This window comes from Cervus elaphus, chromosome 6 (assembly GCF_910594005.1).
Source record: "Cervus elaphus chromosome 6, mCerEla1.1, whole genome shotgun sequence".
Lineage (NCBI taxonomy): Eukaryota > Metazoa > Chordata > Mammalia > Artiodactyla > Cervidae > Cervus > Cervus elaphus.
The window spans coordinates 30,920,470-30,934,338 of NC_057820.1; the positions used below are offsets into that span (position 1 = coordinate 30,920,470).

The 13,869-nt window shown below is 38.1% G+C and overlaps 1 pseudogene; it reads left to right on the forward strand.

The window, feature by feature from the left end:
* The window catches only part of LOC122696505, a 33,046-nt pseudogene that overhangs the window by 19,045 nt on the left and 132 nt on the right, over positions 1 to 13,869 (forward strand).

Consider the following 13,869-nt stretch of genomic DNA (forward strand, 5'->3'; position numbering starts at 1 on the left):
CTGACATGCTGCAATCCATGGGGTCACAGAGTCAGACATGGACAATAGCAAAAACATTTACTTAATTTTATCCTACTTTAATTTTACTTACAATAGAAATATTTACAAAGAAGAAGCAAACTGTTTAGAGTTGCACTGCAGATACTTTGGATGGAAAATGCACTTCCCATAAAAGCTATTTTCTATGGCGATGATTTCTCCATCAGAAACTCAAGAAGTTTGTTTACTTTGTTCTTTTCCTTTGTCTCAATATTCCTCCTGATCCTTTCATGAACTGTACTGTGACCACTATACTAAGCTCAAGTACTGGTTTCTTATTAACTAGCATCAGCCTGAAACCTGCAGCAAATATGAAGACATAAGTTGAATTTTAATAAAAATAAAGATGTCTCTAAAAACAGAATATTCCTTTTCTTTCCTTCTTCTCTAACCCTACAGGTGAATTTGGGGGAATCTGGCCATGCTTTTGTTTTGAAATTCCACCAAATCCTTCATTTAAAAAATATTTCTTTATTTCTTTTCTAAAAAGCCTATCTTCAACATACTTGCCAATAATTTGCCCTTGATGTAAAAAAAAATTATTCAGTCTAACTCAGATGATGTGTATTAACCAAGTTCAGTAAATGATTCACCATGGACTTTGATATTTATAACCCAATTAACATGACCTAAAATGACTATGTAAAAACAAATGCAAGTCAATCTAATATAAAAATAGAACAAACATAAAACCATCTTAGGATAAACATAAATGACTTGGGAAAACATCTGTCTGTTTACAGGTATAAGAACAAGGTAACTATAATTTATTATTAGTTGGGGAAATTAACTATAAAGAAATATAGGTTTTAAAAATATATTTTCTCAATTTTATGAAGCTTTGAGTAACTAAATAATTGTAATATTTTAAGGAATAGAGCTTAAAAATATAAGCACTAATGTTACTGCTTAAACATCTAATGCATGTAAATAAAGCAACATTACACCATAATCCTAAATCATGCGTTGCTGCTGTTGCTGCTAATTTGTTTCAGTCGTGTCCGACTCTGTGCGACCCCATAGATAGCAGCCCACCAGGCTCCTCTGTCCACAGGATTGCCTAGGCAAGAATACTGGAGTGGGTTGCCATTTCCTTCTCTGAAAAATCATACATTACCAATATGATAATGTCCTTTCCTATAATAATCTTTAAATCACAGTTTAATCTTTGGTCATTTTATGCCAAACTCAAGATACCTGTTCTGTTTTTTATTAATATAAAATGATGTTAACATAAAGGAATTTAAGTAAACTTAGGATTTCAATATCTTGTTTCTGAATTTTCTGAATTTATTCAAAAGAATTACTCTGATAAGTAAATACATATCCTAAAGCTTTTCTTAAACAAAAATATTTACCTATATGTATCATCTGTACATCATTATGAGGCTTCCCAGGTGTTGCTAGTAGTAAAGAACCTGCTTGCCAATGCAGGAGATATAAAAGTCATGGGTTTGATCCCTGGGTCAGGAAGATTCCCTGGAGGAGAGCATGGCAACCCACTCCAGGATTCTTGCCTGGAGAATCCCATAGACTGTGGAGCCTGGCTGGCTACAGTGCATAGGGTAGCAAAGAGTCAGACATGACTTAAGTGACTTATCACACACATGCATCATTCTATTCATTATATGAGTAATCTGGTAATAATTTTAGGTATGCAAAGGCTAAACCTTTCAACATGTTATATTTTTCCAGTTTAAGGGCTAATAAAAACTATTTTTTTTTTTGGAGTTTGATGACCTCTGGCTCTCATAGTCAGTTAATATATTTTAAAATACCTTTAAACTACTTAATTCATATATGACTATATTATGAAATCCTGCTCAAGTTTTTATGCATCATGATAATCTAAAATGCTAATAGGTAGATGCAGTACCTTTGTTCATGTGTGTACATTCATATATACAAAATCAAGTTCTATATGTTATAAACAAAAAGTTATTCATGCAGTGATATGCTTTGATTATTAAACTTACTTGCCTTTTATGATAAGGGAAGTATTTGTTTCTAGTATGTTCTACATATTTTAACAAAGATAATAATTTACCTGCAGACTCAGATCTACCATATTGCCTAAATTAAGTATAAACCATGATATTTTAAATGGTAATAGAGTTGGGATTTAGAAGGGCCTGGCATCTTTGGAGCAAAAAACAAGTTCTGCAGTGTACATGAATTGCTACCTACCATTTTGTGCTTTTCAATTTTATTTTCTCCCCAGGTTCTTTGCTTCTGCATCTCATTCCAGCTCTACCATGGTTCTATATATTCTTGCTCTAAACTTTGCCAAATAGGCTGAGATCCTAATTCTCATTGCCAGTTCCTGCCATTCATTTCCCCCCAAATCAGTTCTTCATATATTTAGATGTAATTCCCTCATATATGATATCAACAGTCTATATGACACCATGAAATTCAGACATCTACCTTTCACACTTACTGCAATTGTCAGATGTAAGCCATGATTCTTCATGTAGGGAAACCACTCCAGGTATGTAAGAGCTCTCTGTAATGATGTCAGTCTTACCAGGAATCAACAAGTCTTCCCGTCCATATGGAAAAGATTCATTTCATGTGTGTAATATTTTATATATATAAAAAAAAGGTTATTTCCACAAGCTCTCTATAATGGTTGAGAAATTTTGATATAGAAGCTATAAATACTTCCATTTCCTCACTACTCTAAACAAAATATAAAATCTTTTACTTCAAATTCATAATGGCAAAAAGCAAAGAGAAAGTAAAGAGCCTCTCGATGAAGGTGGAAGAGGAGAGTGGAAGGGCTGACTTAAAACTTAACATTAAAAAAACTAGGACCATGGCATCTGGTCCCACCACTTCTTGGCAAATAGGTGGGGAAAAAGTGGAAACAGTGACAGACTTTATTTTCTTGGGCTCCAAAATCACTGTGGATCATCACTGCAGCAACAAATTAAATGACACTTTCTCCTTGAGTGGAAAGCTATGACAAACCTAGACAGTGTATTAAAAACTGGAGATGGGGGGTGGTTGTAAGATGGCAGAGGAATAGGACAGGGAGATCACTTTCTCCCTCACAAATTCCTCAAAAGATCAGTTGAACACTGAGAAAATTCCACAAAACACCTTCTGAACACTGGCAGACGACACCAGGCACCTAGACAGGCAGCCCATTCTCTTCAGAAGGAGGTAGGACAAAATATAAAAGATAAAAAGAGAGACAAAAGAGTTAGGGACAGAGACCCATTCCATGGAGGAAGTCGTGAAAGAGGAGAAGTTTCCAAACACCAGGAAATCCTCTCACCAGTGGGTCTGTGGGGAGTTTTGGAATCTCAGAGGGCAACATAACCAGGAGGATTAAAAAAAAAAAAAAAAAAAAACCCCACAGAATACGTGCCTAACCACAACTCCCAGCAGAAAAGTAGACCAGACACTCCAGCCTGCCAGCAGTGAGCGGGGGCTGAAGAGGGAGGCACGGGCCGCATGCCTAGGGTAAGGACCGGGTCTGAATGCCCTGAGGACAATCTGGGGGAGCTAACGTGAGATAGCAACCTAAACTGTGGGATAGCCAGAGAGAGAGAGAGAGAAAAAAAAAAGAGAAAGAACTTTCTCACAAAAAGCTCTAAACTAAGGCACTGCCAGGCCTGCTCACAGAACAAAGGACTGAGCAAATACCAAAGGAGAGCTAGCTGGCTGCGGACGGGCCCCTGCCCCCGCCGGAGGCAGAGAGGCAGGCAGGTGGCAGCCAGAGTCGGAAGGCGAGGGCCAATCTTGGTCTCAGACATGGCGCCCTTTACCAAACTACCAGCAGGCTCCCAGTTGCTGACCAAGTCTTCCTGAGATCCTGGATGGTTGACACACACCAGGAGGGCCTCAGTCAGAGATCAGCTCCCCAGAGGAGACACTCGGCACACCTAAGACCATGCTCTCGCGGCGCACCCAGGAAACTGAGCACCTGGGACCTGGGAGGTGATAAGATGCACCACACACCTAGGAGACTGTGCTTGCCAAGCACCTGGTCACCTGAGCTGCCCGGACCTGGGAAGGGCACAAAATGCAGACCCAACTGAGTCTGTGCCACTGTGGAATACCCGAGAACCTGAACCTGAGAGGCCTAGACTTGGGAAGTGCACACAACCCAGGGCCCACTTTAGATAGTTCCCCTGCAGAGCAACCTGGAGCCTGAGCAGTGTAGACTAGGAAAGGTCACACACGCTGTGAGCAGGGGCCAACCCAGTTGTGTCCCAGACACTGTGAACACTCCCCACACACACCAGTGATATTTGTTTGCAGTGTTTCTCGCACCCTCCCCCCCCCAGCACAACTGAACAAGTGAGCCTAAATGAGTGACCACCTTCGCTCCCTTGTGTCAGGGTGGAAATTAGACACTGAAGAGACTTGCAAACAGAGGAAGCCAAAATAAACAAAAAAGAGGGAACCACTTTGGAAGTAACAGGTGCAACAGATTAAAACCCTGTGGTTAGCACCGACTACATTGGAAGGTGCTTATAGATCTTAAAAAGAAGTATAAATTGGAACAAGGAACTATCTGAAACTGAACTGACCCCACACTGCCCTCAACAGCTCCAGAGAAATTCCTAGATTTAATTATTTTCATTTAATTTTTTTTAATTTTTAAGTTCTTTATTACCCCTTTAATTTTAATTTTTATAGCCCATTTCTATAACCCGTTTTTATAACCCACTATTACCTTGCAAAAAAAAAAGACCCTATTTTTAAAGCAAATTTCATATATATATTTAATAACTTTTGTGATTTTGCTTTGTTTTTTTAATGTTGTATTTTCCTTTTTTTTTTTTCTTTTTTCATTTATTTTTATTAGTTGGAGGCTAATTACTTTACAATATTGTAGTGGTTTTTGTCATACATTGACATGAATCAGCCATGGATTTACATGTATTCCCCATCCTGATCCCCCCTCCCACGTCCCTCTCTACCCGATTCCTCTGAGTCTTCCCAGTGCACCAGGCCCGAGCACTTGTCTCATGCATCCAACCTGGGCTGGTGATTTGTTTCACCATAGATAATATACATGTTTCGATGCTGTTCTCTCGAAACATCCCACCCTCACCTTCTCCCACAGAGTCCAAAAGTCTGTTCTGTACATCTGTGTCTCTTTTTCTGTTTTGCATATAGGGTTATCATTACCATCCTTTTAAATTCCATATATATGTGTTAGTATGCTGTAATGTTCTTTATCTTTCTGGCTTACTTCACTCTGCATAATGGGCTCCAGTTTCATCCATCTCATTAGAACTGATTCAAATGTGTTATTTTTAATGGTTGAGTAATATTCCATGGTGTATATGTACCACAGCTTCCTTATCCATTTTTCTGCTGATGGGCATCTAGGTTGCTTCCATGTCCTGGCTATTATAAACAGTGCTGCGATGAACATTGGGGTGCACATGTCTCTTTCAGATCTGGTTTCCTCGGTGTGTATGCCCAGAGTGGTATTGCTGGGTCATATGGCAGTTCTATTTCCAGTTTTTTAAGAAATCTCCACACTGTTCTCCATAGCGGCTGTACTAGTTTGCATTCCCACCAACAGTGTAAGAGGGTTCCCTTTTCTCCACACCCTCTCCAGCATTTATTGTTTGTTGACTTTTGGATAGCAGCCATCCTGACTGGCGTGTAATGGTACCTTATTGTGGTTTTGATTTGCATTTCTCTGATAATGAGTGATTTGAGCATCTTTTCATGTGTTTGTTAGCCATCTGTATGTCTTCTTTGGAGAAATGTCTGTTTAGTTCGTTGGCCCATTTTTTGATTGTGTCTTAATGTTGTATTTTTGAGAGTCTAACCTCTACTCTAGATTTTTAGTCTTTGCTTTTTGGTATTTGTTATCGTTTTGGGCCTTTACCAATCCAGTCTTCAGTACCCACTTTTACTTAGGAGTGTGGTTACTGTCTTGATTGCTCTCTACTCTTTTGACTCCTTTCTCTCCCCCAGGTCACCTCTATCTTCTCTCTCTCCCTTCTCTTTTCTACCTAACTCCATGAATCTCTTTGGGTGTTCCAGGCTGTGGAGAACACTTAGGGAACTGATTACTGGCTAGATTGGTCTCTCTGCTTTTGACTTCCCCTCCTCTCCTCCTGGTCACCTCTATCTCCCTCCTCCCTCTTCTCTTCTCTATGTAACTCTGTGAACCTCTTTGAGTGTCCCTCACTGTGGAGAATCTTTTCACCATTAACCTAGATGTTTTATCATCAGTGTTGTATGGATGGAGAAGTCTTGAGGCTATTGTAAGAATAAAACTAAAAGCCAGAGGCAGGAGGCTTAAATCCAAAACTTGAGAACACCAGAAAACTCCTGACTCCAGGGAACATTAATCAACAAGAGCTCATCCAAAAGCCTCCATACCTACACTGAAACCAAGCTCCACCCAAGAGCCAACAAGTTTCAGAGCAAGACATACCAAGCTACTTCTCCAACAAAGCAGGAACATAACCCTGAGCATTAAACTGTAGGCAGCAGAAGTCACACCAAACCTATAGACACATCAAAGCTCACTACTGGACACTTCATTGCACTCCAGAGAGACAAGATCCAGCTCCACCCATAGAAAACTAATACAAACTACCCTAACCAGGAAACATTGACAAGCCACTCATCCAACCCTACCCACAGGGAGGAATCTCCACAATAAAGAGGAACCACAAGCTTCCAGCATACAGAAAGGTCACCCCAAAGACAGCAATCTAAGCAAGATGAAAAGGCAGAGAAATATTCAGCAGGTAAAGGAATGTGACAAATGCCCACCAAACCAAACAAAAGAGGAGGCGATAGGGAGTCTACCCAAAAAGGAATTCAGAATAATGGTAGTAAAAATGATCCAAAATCTTGAAAATAAAATGGAGTTAAAGGTAAATAGTCTGGAGACAAGGATTGAGAAGATGCAAGAAATGTTTAACAAAGACCTAGAAGAAATAAAAAACAGTTGATCAATAATGAATAATGCAATAACTGAGAATAAAAGCACTCTGGAGGGAACCAACAGTAGAATAACTGAGGCAGAAGATAGGATAAGTGAGGTGGAAGTTAGAATGGTGGAAATAAATTAAGCAAAGAGGAAAAAGGAAAAAGAACTAAAATAAATGAGGACAACCTCAGAGACCTCTGGGACAATGTTAAATGCCCCAACATTCGAATCATAGGAGTCCTGGAAGAAGAAGACAAAAAGAAAGGCCATGAGAAAATACTTGAGGAGATAATAGTTGAAAACTTTCCTAAAATGGGGAAGGAAATAGCCAACCAAGTCCAAGAAACCCAGGGAGTCCCACACCCAGAGAGTCCCAAACCCAGAGAGTCCCAAACAGTTTCACCCAAGATGAAACTCCCCAAGACACATGTTAATCAAATTAACAAGGATCAAACACAAAGTACAAATATTAAAAGCAGCAAGGGAAAAACAATAACACACAAGGGGATTCCCATAAGGATAACAGCTGATCTTTCAATAGAAACTCTTCAGACCAGAAGGGAACGGCAGGACATACTTAAAATGATGAAAGAGAAAAACTTATAACCCAGATTACTGTACCCAACAAGGATCTCATTCAAATATGAAGGAGAAATCAAAAGTTTTATAGACAAGCAAAAGCTGAGAGAATTCAGCACCACTAAACCAGCTCTTCAACAAACGCTGAAGAATCTTCTCTAGACAGGAAACAGAGCAAACGTTATAAACTCAAACACAAAACAACAAAATAAATGGAAGCAATATCATACTTATCAATAATTACCTTAAATGTAAATGGGTTGAATACCCCAAACAAAAGACAAAGACTGGCTGGTGGTATACAAAAACAAGACCCCTATGTATGTTGTCTACAAGAGACACACCTCAAAACAAAGGACACATACAGACCGAAAGTGAAGAGCTGGAAAAAGATATTTCACGTAAATGGAGACCAAAAGTTAGCAGGAGTAGCAATACTCATATCAGATAAAATAGACTTTGAAATAAAGACCATGAAAAAAGACAAAGGACCCTACATAATGAACAAAGAATCAATCCAAGAAGAAGATATAACAATTATAAATATATATGTACCCAACACAGGAGCACCGAATATCTAAGGCAAATGCTAACAAGTATGAAAGGGGAAATTAACAATAACACAATAATAGTGGGAGACTTTAATACACCACTCACACCTATGGATAGATCAACTAAACAGAAAATTAGCAAGGAAACACAAACTTTAAATGATACAATGGATCAGTTAGACTTAACTGATATCTATAGGACATCTCACCCCCAAACAATGAATTTCACCTTTTTCTCAAGTGCACACGGAACCTTCTTCAGGATAGATTACATCGTGGGCCATAAATCTAACCTTGGTAAATTCAAAAAAATTGAAATCATCTCAAGCATCTTTTCTGATCACAATGCAGTAAGATTAGATGTCAACTACAAGAAAAAAAAAAAAACTATAAAAAATGCAAACATATGCAGGTTAATCAACACACATCTGAATGACCAACAAATCACAGAAGAAATAAAAAAGAAATCAAAATATGCATAGAAATGAATGAAAATGAAAACAGAATAACCCAAAACCTATGGGATTCAGTAAAAGCAGTGCTAAGGAGAAGGTTTGCAGCAATAAAAGCTTACCTCAAAAAATAAGAGAAAAATGAAATAAATAACCTAATTCTACACCTAAAGCAACTAGAAAAAAGAAGAAATGAAGAACCCCAGGGTTAGTAGAAGGAAAGAAATAATAAAAACTAGGGCAGAAATAAATGAAAAAGAAACAAAGGAGACCATAGCCAAAAGCAACAAAACTAAAAGCTGGTTCTTTCAGAAGATAAATAAAATAGACAAACCATTAGCCAGACTCATCAAAAAAAAAAAAAGAAAAAAAAAAGGAGAAGAATCAAACCAACAAAATTAGAAATGAAAATGGAGAAATCACAACAGATAACACAGAAATACAAAGGATAATAGGCTACTATCAGCAACTATGTGCCAATAACATGGACAACTTGGAAGAAATGGACAAATTCTTAGAAAAGTATAACTTTCCAAAACTGAGCCAGGAAGAAATAGAAAATAACAGCCCCATCACAAGCACAGAAATCAAAACTATAATTAGAAAACTTCCAACAAACAAAAGCCCAGGACCAGATGGCTTCACAGCTGAATTTTACCAAAAATTTAGAGAAGAACTAACACCTAACTTTCTCAAACTCTTCCAGAAAATTGCAGAGGAAGGTAAACTTCCATACTCATTCTATGAGGCCACTATCACCCTAATACCAAAACCATAAAGATGCCACACAAAAAGAAAACTATACAAAAAGATGCCACACAAAAAGAAAACTACAGGCCAATATCACTGATGAACATAGATGCAAAAATTCTTAACAAAATTCTAGCAAACAGAATCCAGCAACATATTATAAAGATCATACATCATGACCAAGTGCTCTTTATCCCAAGGATATAAGGATTTTTCAGTATTCACAAGCCAATCAATGTGATACACCACATTAACAAATTGAAAGATAAAAATCATTTGATTATCTCAATAGATGCAGAGAAAGTCTTTGACAAAATTCAGTATCCATTTATGATAAAAACCCTTTAGAAAGCAAGCATAGAAGGAACGTACCTCAGCATAATAAAAGCTATATATGATAAACCCACAGCAAACATTATCCTCAATGGTGAAAACTTGAAATAATTTCTCCTAAAACCAGGAACAAGACAAGGGTACCCACTCTAACCACTATTATTCAACATAGTTTTAGAAGTTTCAGCCACAGCAATCAGAGAAGAAAAAGAAATAAAAGGAATCCAGATTGGAAAAGAAGAAGTAAAATGTTCACTGTTTGCAGATGACATGATCCTCTACATAGAAAACCCTAAAGACTCTACCAGAAAACTACTAGAGCTAATCAATGTATATAGTAAATTTTCATGATATAAAATTAACACACAGAAATCTCTTGCATTCCTGTACACTAACAATCAGAAAACAGAAAGAGAAATTAAGGAAACAATTCCATTCACCTTTGCAATGAAAAGAATAAAATACTTAAGAATAAATCTACCTAATGAGACAAAAGACCTATATATAGAAAACTATAAAACACTGATGAAAGAAATTAAAGATGACACAAATAGATGAACAAATATACCATGTTCATGGATCAGAGGACTCAATATAGTGAAAATGACTATACTATCCAAAGAAATCTATAGATTCAATGCAATCCCTATCAAGCTACCAACAGTATTCTTCAGAGAACTAGAACAAATAATTTCACAATTTGTGTGGAAATACAAAAAACCTCAAATAGCCAAAACAATCATGAGAAAGAAGAACGGAACTGGAGGAATCAACCTGCCTGACTTCAGATTGTACTACAAAGCTACAGTCAAGACAGTATGGTACTGACACAAAGACAGAAATATAGATCAATGGAACAAAATCGAAAGCCCAGAGATAAATGCACACACTTATGGACACCTTATCTTTGACAAAAGAGGCAAGAATATACAATGAAGAAAAGACAACCTCTTTAACAAGTGGTGCTGGGAAAGCTGGTCAAACTTGTAAAAGAATGAAACTAGAACACTTTCTAACACCATACACAAAAATAAATTCAAAATGGATTAAAGTTTTAAATATAAAACCAAAAACTATAAAACTCTAGAGGAAAACAGGTAAAACACTCCCTGACATAAATCACAGCAGGATCCTCTATGACCCACCTCCCAGAGTAATGGAAATAAAAGCAAAAATAAACAAATGAGACCTAATTAAACTTAAAAGCTTTTGCACAATGAAGGAAACTATAAGCAAGGTGAAAAAGCCTTCAGAATTGGAGAAAATAATAGCAAACGAAGCAACTGACAAAGAATTAATCTCAAAAATGCACAAGCAACTCCTACAGCTCAGTTCCACAAAAATAAGCAGCCCAATCAAAAACTGGGCCAAAGAACTAAACAGAGATTTCTCCAGAGAAGACACTCAGATGGCTAGCAAACACATGAAAAGATATTCAACATCGCTCATTATCAGAGAAATGCAAATCAAAACCACAATGAGGTACCACCTCACGCTGGTCAGAATGGCTACTATCTAAATGTCTACAAATAATAAATGCTGGAGAGGGTGCAGAGAAAAGAGAACCCTCTTACACTATTGGTGGGAATGCAAAGGAGTGAAGCCACTATGGACAGCAGAGTGGAGATTCCTTAAAAAACTTGTAATAGAACCGCCACATGACCCAGCAATCCCATTGCTGGGCATACACACCAAGGAAACCACAATTGAAAGAGATATGTGTACCCCAATGTTCATTACAGCACTGTTTACAATAGCTAGGACATGGAAGCAACCTAGATGTCCATCTGCAGATGAGTGGGTAAGAAAGCTGTGGTACATATACACAATAGAAAATTCAGTTCAGTTCAGTTCAGTCGCTCAGTCATGTCTGACTCTTTGCAACCCCATGAACCACAGCACGCCAGGCCTCCCTGTCCATCACCAGGTGGGAGGAGAAGGGGACAACAGAGGATGAGATGATTGCATGGCATCACTGACTCAACTGTCATGAGTTTGAGAAAAGTCTGGGAGGTGGTGATGGACAGGGAGGCCTGGCATGCTGCAGTCCATTGGGTTGCAAAGAGTTGGACACAACTGAGCGACTGAACTGAACTGAACTGACTGAAGGCTTTATATTTGTATCCTATGAAGGAATGGTTAGTTGATGGCCAGGTTTGCAATGTGGTGAGAATGAAACTAGAAAGCAAGTAATGTGGTTTGGTTTCATCTGCTCTTGTCATCTAAAGTGTGAAAAAAAAGTTTTTTTTTTTTTAAGGACCTTGTTTCTTTATTTTCTAACTCACCTCAGTGTTTTGTTCTTGTTGTTCTATGGTCAACTTTTGAACCCAAACACAAAGTTTTTCTCTATTGTGGCAAGTCCATTTACCCCTTCTATTTTCCTTTTGAATAATTTATTTTTTAAATTATGTTTATGTGTTAAGTAAATTTTGCATAAGAGGTAAATTACGTTTGAAAAGTAGTACTTTTCTTGCATTATTTAGTTAGATAGATTTTTTGAGGTATTCTTAACATGTAATAATGCATTAGTTTCAGATGGTGACAAAAATTTAATCAATAGCCAACCTAGGGGAAAAAAAATGGAAAATTTTATCAGTGCCAATCTGAGGATTATAACCCTGGAGAAAATCTGACAGGAAACTCTGAAGAATGGTCTGCCCATTAGAAGTTAAAGAACTGTCATATAAGTTTTTGAGGGAAAGGGTTATACATGAGCAGGTTATATATCAGAACATTATATTGCCAGTTTATGTAGTCCTAAAAAATGATAAGCTTCCGTAAGCCTCTTATCCTTATTCATCAGAGGGCAAGTGAAAGTGAAAGTCACTCAGTCCTGTCTGACTCTTTGTGATCCCATAGACTATACAATCCATGGAATTCTCCAGGACAGAACACTGGAGTGGGTAGCCTTTTGCTTCTCCAGGGGATCATCCAACACAGGGATCAAACTCAGTTCTCCTGCACTGCAGGCAGATTCTTACCAGCTGAGCCACAAGGGAAGCTGATATGAAGTGAAACTCACTCAGTTGTGTCTTACTCTGCGATCCCATGGCCTATATAGTCCATGTAATTCTCCAGGCAAGAATACCGGAGTGGGTAGCTTTTCCCTTCTCCATGGTATCTTCCAACCCAGAGATCAAACCCAGGTCTCCCTCATTGCAGGCAGATTGTTTACCAGCTGAGCCACCAGGGAAGCCCAATCATTGGACAGACAGAATGAAAACTACAGTCACAGAAAACTAACCAAAGTGATCATAAGGACCACATCCTTTTGTAACTCAATGAAACTATGAGCCGTGCCATATAGGGACACCCAAGATGGATGAGTCATGGTGGAGTGTTCTGACAAAACATGGTCCACTGGAGAAGGGAATGGAAAACCACTTTAGTACTCTTGCCTTGGGAACCCCATGAACAGTATGAAAAGGCAAAAAGATATGACACTGAAAGATACAGTCCCCAAGTTGATATGCGCCCAATATGCTACTGGAGAAGAGTAGAGGAATAACTCCAGAAAGAATGAAGAGATGGAGCCAAAGCAAAAACATCGCCCAGCTGTGGATATGACTGGTGATGGAAGTCAACTGTGATGCTAAAAAGAACAATATTACAGTAAGGAACAATATTGCAAGGAACCTGGAATGTTAGGTCCATAAATTAAGGCAAATTGGAAGTGATCAAACAGGAGATGGCAAGATGAACATTGACATTTTTGAAATCTGTGAACTAAATGGACTAGAATAGGAGATTTTGACTCAGAAGACCATTATATATACTATTGCGGGTAACAATCACTTAGAAAAAAATGGAATATCCCTCGTTGTCAGCAAAATAGTCTGAAATGCAATACTTGGGTGCAATCTCAAACATGACAGAATGATCTCTGTTCGTTTCCAAGGAAAACCATTCAATATCACAGTAATCCAAGTCTATGCCCCAACCACTAACGCCAAAGAAGCTGAAGTTGAATAGTTCTGTGAAGACCTACAAGACCTTCTAGAACTAACACCAAATACACACACATACACACACACACACACACACACACACACACACACACACACACATGTATGTGTATATATACATATCCTTTTCATCATAGGGGGTTGGAATGCAAAGTAGGAAGTCAAGAGATACCTGGAGTAACAGACAAGTTTAGCCTTGGGGTACAAAATTAAGCAGGGCAAAGCCTAGCAGAGTTTTGCAAGAGAACGCACTGGTCATAGCATACACACTCTTTCAA